Source organism: Pseudophryne corroboree, chromosome 5 (genome assembly GCF_028390025.1).
Source record: "Pseudophryne corroboree isolate aPseCor3 chromosome 5, aPseCor3.hap2, whole genome shotgun sequence".
In the NCBI taxonomy this organism is placed as follows: domain Eukaryota; kingdom Metazoa; phylum Chordata; class Amphibia; order Anura; family Myobatrachidae; genus Pseudophryne; species Pseudophryne corroboree.
The window spans coordinates 14,950,359-14,957,817 of NC_086448.1; the positions used below are offsets into that span (position 1 = coordinate 14,950,359).

The following is a 7,459-nucleotide window of genomic DNA, read 5'->3' on the forward strand; positions in this document are numbered from 1 at the left end:
CACTTTTAAAGGGACACACACACACTCACACACTCCCACTCACACACACAACTTTCCGGGATGCCACACCTCCGTGCTTAGACTGTCAGCCTTTGGTGGAACAAATATTTCTACTTGTACCATAGCAGGTTACTACAGATGCAGCCTCACTGATCCCAAATATATTTATTTAGTGATACCATTTGCCCGGCTGTATCCACCCTATATATTAGTATGAGAAGATCTGATTAGGGACTGTCTGTGTTCTGGATTCTTCCCAACCCCTTCCCTTTTATCAGTATGATACTTATGGTATGGTAAGTAGGCAGGGACAGATTAACAATTTGGGATGCCCATGTGCAGCTGACTCATGCCAGGCATCTCCTGCAGAACTAGCGGCGGTGGCACGTGGCACCAGTCCAAATCTTGCCTAGGGCATCATATTGGTTAGGGCCGGCTCTGGTTGTTGCCACATGATTTGCTGGTTAGATGTTTGCAGTAACAAGCAGGTGTACCTAATAAACTGGCCACCAAAGTGTGAATATATATATATATACTGTATAATAGTCGGTAACGGCTTATCTATAATGGCTGCAAGGTGTGTGGTGCACACAGGAGCAGTAGGGAATCGCTGGGATAATGGAGACCTGGGCATGCGCAGTAGACTCTAGCACACCGCTACTACCAGTGGCCACACTGCCGGCAGATGACCCAGCTAGAGAGGAGGGGGCCCGGACGGAGCCTCGGCTGAGGAGGTGTTTGCTGTCATACAGTCACAGTGCTAGAGCCTGACGTACCCTCTCAGGGCAGATGATGGCATTATGCTGGTGCTGCAATTAGTTAATTATTTCTCTCTGGTAATTAGGGGGAGCGGCAGAGGAGGTGAGTTATCTATTTCTCAGGAATACTTAAATGTTATATATTGCAACGTACGCATTTCCATAATGACTTCTCCAGAAGTGTGGTCGCCCTGCCGGCCTGATAAACACATTACTACCATTTATGGGACTAATTCAGACCTGTTTGCACTTGTGCAAATTTGCAGAGGTTTGCGATTGGATAGTCGCTGCCCAGACAGTGTGAAAAAACGCCCCGTGCATGTCTGCGTACGCCGTGCGAAAAGCTGTGCAAACGCCGGCCAGCTGCAAATCTGTTCGCACCTCACTCACCATGGAATGATTTTTCCAGTCTGTGCGCAGCCCAGGACTTACTCCTACAGCGCGATGAGAACAGGCTGATCGGGGTCGGAGCTGACGTCACACACCCGCCCTGAAAACGCTCGGGAACGCCTGTGTTTTTACTGACACTCCCAAAAACGTCCAGTTACCACCCACAAACGTCCTCTTCCTGTCAATCAACCCGCGTTCGTCGAGCAATCAAAAAAGATGCAGGATTTTTTCACAGTTTGGCCTCGTGCCTGCGCATTACAATCTGTACGCATGCGCAGGTGTTTGATAATCGTCCACTGTGTGATTTTGGATAACAGCGACCAGGTGTGAATTAGGCCCTATATCTGCTAAGAATTGCACGGTGCATATAAACTCACTAATGGGGTATTTCCATGGTATCTGTAACCAACTACAACTACATACAGATGTGTCCTCAATACGCCATGCACCGCAACATGGCTTGTGTGAGTGAACTTGCAGTTCCTGGACAGCTCTGCTAACTGCGCCTTTTTTTTAACGAAAATGCATCTTATTCACATCAGTAGGTGCATAGGACGCACAAGCAGACTCTGCTGATTAAAACAATGGTGGTCATTCCGAGTTGTTCGCTCGTTGCAGATTTTCGCTATACAGCGATCAGGCAAAAATTGGCATCTATGCGCATGGGCCGCAGTGCGCACGTGCAAAGTACTTTTACTCAAAACTATGCACTTTAACACAAGGTCTTGCGGTGCTTTTCAGTCGCTCTGCTGATCGGTGAATGATTGACAGGAAGTGGGTGTTTCTGGGAGGTAACTGAGCGTTTTCCAGGAGTATGCTAAAAAACGCAGGTGTGTCAGGTAAAAACGCAGGCGTGCCGGGAGAAACGGGGGAGTGGCTGCCCAAACGCAGGGCGTGTTTGTGACGTCAAACCAGGAACCAAACAGTCTGCAGTGATCGCAATCTAGGAGTAGGTCTGGAGCCAGTATCGTATAATTGACGTAATTTTGGTTATCAAATTATTTAATATCTGGTAATCTGCTATTTTTCTATCCAACCTTAATGCTAAATATCCAACGTTTTCAGTGAATGCTCTTTAGTCTTATTCTTACATTGCAATTTTAACTTTGTTATGTAGATAGTTAATTTATACCTACAAATCATAACACATTGTTAGAAAAAAGTTTTCTGATCACACATGACTATGGGATATCTCCAATAGCGAATTTCTGTTCCCTACTGTTGTACCCTAGGGGCATCGCCAATAGCAAATTTTTGAATTTGGATGTTTTTCAGGAAACTTTAAGATACCTGTGTAATTCCACACTAATTTTCAATAGGCCCAGGTAACCCGCCTCTCTCATCCACTGTCCGCTGTATCTCTATATGACAGTGGACAGCAGAAGACGGGCCCTGGCCTGAACCTATATGTTTCCTGTATCTTGCTATTTCAGTACTCTCTCATCCTGATGCCAGTCATATAATTTCTCTGCAATGCGAAAGTAACAGAGAGAGACTGTGTACAATAATGGACAGCAGAAGTACTCTTTCTGGTATGTGCTAATAACCATACACCCTCTCATTCACAACCTATGTGATATTACTGCCATATCTCACTGGTTATGCCCAATCTCGCCCGATCTTGGAAGCTAAGCAGTGAGGAGCCTGATAAGTACCTAGATGGGAGACTGCTAGGGAATCTTAGGTGCAGTAATAAATATCTTTGTCCTCATGTGAAAAGCAGAAGTGTTGGAGCAACCTTTGACCTTTACCGTTTTCACATCTATATTCTTTTTTCAATTTGTCTGATCCTAGACTCACTTAGAGTTTTTTCTTTCACTGTACATGCAGACCAGAAACTTAGCAATAGCAGTTTAACCCCTACCAGGATATATCATCACAATAGGCATTGGTTAATGGACTAAATTCATAGTCTAAACTGTTATATCAAATGCCTATGTGCTATATGTTGAAATTTCTTTCGTTTATGTTGAAATTGAATTTCTGATATTTTCATCTTGGGTGTCACTGTCACCTTAAATACCGATATAAATTGGAGAATAGATACTCCTATTCATCTTTTTTTCTTATTGATAATAGAGAATCTGTCCTCAGATTCAAAAATACAAGTGGAGAAAGGTTAAAAATTCTTTATGACCTTCTCTAAAAGTATTATATGTGTGTTTTTCTGTGTACCATAATTTTATCATATTCTAATTAAAAGTTACGTTTTATTTTTAAGCGTGCCCCAACACAGGGGTATATTTACTAAGGTCCCGATTTTGACCGAGATGATGTTTTTTCTTCAAAGTGTCATCTCGGGAATTTACTAAACTCAAATCACGGCAGTGATGAGGGTATTCGTATTTTTTTGGAAGTCCTAGGAAAAAATTACGAATCAATATACCATCGGTCAAATACGCCTGGAATTTGGTAGAAATCGGTCATTTACTAAAAAGTGCAAATCACAAACACTGCCGACAATAGCCAAACACTGCCGTGCTAAAATACAAATCGTGAAAAAGTGCTAAAAAAAACCCAGACCTGCTTTTTTTTACCGTGTTCGGATAGGCATGCACGGATCCATGAGATCCGTGCATGTTTTTCAGTGGGAAGGGGTGGGAAATTGTTTTTTTTGTTAAAAAAAAATGCGTGGGGTCCCCCCTCCTAAGCCAAACCAGCCTCGGGCTCTTTGAGCCGGCCCTGGTTGAAAAAATATGGGGGGAAAAATGTCAGGGGTTCCCCCATATTTAAACAACCAGCACCGGGCTCTGCGCCTGGTCCTGATTCCAAAAATACGGGGGACAAAAAGCGTAGGGGTCCCCCGTATTTCTGAAACCAGCACCGGGCTCCACTAGCCAGATACATAATGCCACAGCCGGGGGACACTTTTATCTAGGTCCCTGCGGCCCTGGCATTACATAACCAACTAGTCACCCCTGGCCGGGGTACCCTGGAGGAGTGGGGACCCCTTCAATCAAGGGGTCCCCCCTCTCCAGCCACCCAAGGGCCAGGGGTGAAGCCCGAGGCTGTCCCCCCCCATCCAAGGGCTGCGGATGGGGGGCTGATAGCCTTTTTGTCAAAAATTGAATATTGTTTTTAGTAGCAGTACTACAAGTCCCAGCAAGCCTCCCCTGCAAGCTGGTACTTGGAGAACCACAAGTACCACCATGCGGTGGAAAACCGGGCCCGCTGGTACCTGTAGTACTACTACTAAAAAAATACCCCAATAAAAACAGAAGACACACACCTTGAAAGTAAAAGTTTAATACATACATCCACACCTCCATATACACATACTTACCTATGTTCACACGAGGGTCGGTCCTCTTCTCCATGTAGAATCCATGGGGTACCTGTTGAAAAATTATACTCACAAAATCCAGTGTAGATGGCTCCTCTTTTTCTCAATTTGTAATCCTGGTACTTTGCAAAAAAACAAAACGGACACCCGACCTCGCACTGAAAGGGGCCCCATGTTTTCACATGGGACCCCTTTCCCGAATGCCAGGAACCCCCCCTGACTTCTGTCTAAGAGGGTTCCATCAGCCAATCAGGGAGCACCACGTTGTGGCATCCTCCTGATTGGCTGTGTGCTCCTGTAGTGTATGACAGGCAGCACACGGCAGTGTTACAATGTAGCGCCTATGCGCTTCATTGTAACCAATGGTGGGAACTTTGTGGTCAGCGGTTGACCAAAAGTAACCTCACCGCTGACCACAAAGTTCCCACCATTGGTTACAATGGAGCGCATAGGCGCTACATTGTAACACTGCCGTGTGCTGCCTGTCATACACTACAGGAGCACACAGCCAATCAGGAGGGTGCCACAACGTGGCGCTCCCTGATTGGCTGATGGAACCCTCTTAGAAGTCAGGGGGGGTTCCTGGCATTCGGGGAAAGGGGTCCCATGTGAAAACATGGGGCCCCTTTCAGTGCGAGGTCGGGTGTCCGTTTTGTTTTTTTGCAAAGTACCAGGATTACAAATTGAGAAAAAGAGGAGCCATCTACACTGGATTTTGTGAGTATAATTTTTTCAACAGGTACACCATGGATTCTACATGGAGAAGAGGACCGACCCTCGTGTGAACATAGGTAAGTATGTGTATATGGAGGTGTGAATGTATGTATTAAACTTTTACTTTCAAGGTGTGTGTCTTCTGTTTTTATTGGGGTATTTTTTTAGTAGTAGTACTACAGGTACCAGCGGGCACGGTTTTCTACTGCATGCTGGTACTTGTGGTTCTCCAAGTACCAGCTTGCGGGGGAGGCTTGCTGGGACTTGTAGTACTGCTACTAAAAACAATATTCAATTTTTGACAAAAGGCTATCAGCCCCCCATCCGCAGCCCTTGGATGGGGGGGACAGCCTCGGGCTTCACCCCTGGCCCTTGGGTGGCTGGAGGGGGGGACCCCTTGATTGAAGGGGTCCCTACTCCTCCAGGGTACCCCGGCCAGGGGTGACTAGTTGGTTATGTAATGCCAGGGCCGCAGGGACCTAGATAAAAGTGTCCCCCGGCTGTGGCATTATGTATCTGGCTAGTGGAGCCCGGTGCTGGTTTCAGAAATACGGGGGATCCCTACGCTTTTTGTCCCCCATATTTTTGGAACCAGGACCAGGCGCAGAGTCCGGTTCTGGTTGTTTAAATATGGGGGAACCCCTGACATTTTTTCCCCCATATTTTTTCAACCAGGGTCGGCTCAAAGAGCCCGAGGCTGGTTTTGCTTAGGAGGGGGGACCCCACGCATTTTTTTTTTACATTTTAACAATGATTTCTATTTTAATAAAGGTGCACAATGAAGCCCAGCACGGATCTCTCAGATCCGGCCGAGATTCATTGTGTTAAAGTCGACAGTGTTTTACAAGTCACTCACGTAAAACACTGCCAAAAAAAAACGAATGACATCGACATCGGTAAATACGAAAATGCAGAATACGACAGCTTAGTAAATTAGTCGTAATAAATTCAAAAAGTTGCAACTTTACACTTTCGATGTCATTCGTGATTGAACTTTAACCGGAAAATACGAATTTTAGTAAATATACCTCACAGTCTCTCTTTTTTCTTTTGAAATATTGCTACTCAGAAACTGCAAGGAATTATTTAGTAGCAGAACTGCTAATCTTTCGTTCGCAATTCTGCTAAGATACACTCCCAGAGGGCGGCGGCCTAGCGTGTGCAATGCTGCTAAAAGCAGCTAGCGAGCGAACAACTCGGAATGAGGGCCAATATGTGGCACGTCTATATTCTGTGTGCAACAGTAGCTGTATCTGCATATGGAATGCAACGTTATAGTGATTTCCTGGAGAACAGCCACTGACACTGTAACGTAGCATTCTGTATGCAGATACAGCCGCAGTCACACACATTATATAGTCATGCCGCATATCCTATTACTGACACTGTAAAAAAGCATTCCGTATGCAGATACAGCCATAGTCACACACAGAATATGGGGGTTCATTCTGAGTTGATCGCTCGCTAGCAGTTTTTAGCAGCCGTGCAAACGCTAAGCCGCCACCCTCTGGGAGTGTATTTTAGCTTAGCAGAAGTACGAACGAATGCATCGCAGAACGGCTACAAAAAAATATTGTGCAGTTTCTGAGTAGCTTCAGACCTACTCAGCGCTTGCGATCACTTCAGAGCATTCAGTTCTGTATTTGATGTCACAAACACGCCCTGCGTTCGCCCAGCAACGCCTGCGTTTTTCCTGGCACGCCTGCGTTTTTTACAACACTCCCTGAAAACGGTCAGTTGACACCCAAAAAAGCCCGCTTCATGTCAATCACTCTGCGGCGGTTATTGCGACTGAAAAGCTTCGCTAGCCCTTGTGTGAAAAAACATCAGCCGTTGTGAAAGTACGTCGCGCGTGCGCAATGCGCCGCATGCGCAGAAGTGCCAGTTTTTCACTTAATCGCAGCGCAGCGAACATTTTCAACTAGCGATCAACTCGGAATGACCCTATAGTCATGCCGCATATCCTATTACTGACACTGTAACATAGCATTCCGTATGCAGATACAGCCGCAGTCACACACAGAATATAGGCATGCCGCATATCATATTACTGACACTGTAATGTTGCATTTCGTATGCAGATACAGCCGTAGTCGAACACATTATATAGGCATGTCGCATATCATTGTAATCAGCAGCGATGCAAATAAGACACAGTTTTGGGAAGAAAATTCACAAAAAAACGCCTGGAGTTATAAACGCGGTCATGACTAGGTGTGAGATGAAGCGCTGTGTAACGTGACTGCAGCAAGGATGTTGGAGGACACATCTGTATACCTCAATGTATACGCACATCGCCGTACCATTTTAAATA

The 7,459-nt window shown here is 45.5% G+C and overlaps 1 pseudogene; it reads left to right on the forward strand.

Moving 5' to 3' along the window:
* Positions 1–2,725: 2,725 nt before the first annotated feature.
* LOC134931547 (5S ribosomal RNA) lies at positions 2,726–2,844 on the forward strand (annotated as a pseudogene).
* Positions 2,845–7,459: the final 4,615 nt, after the last annotated feature.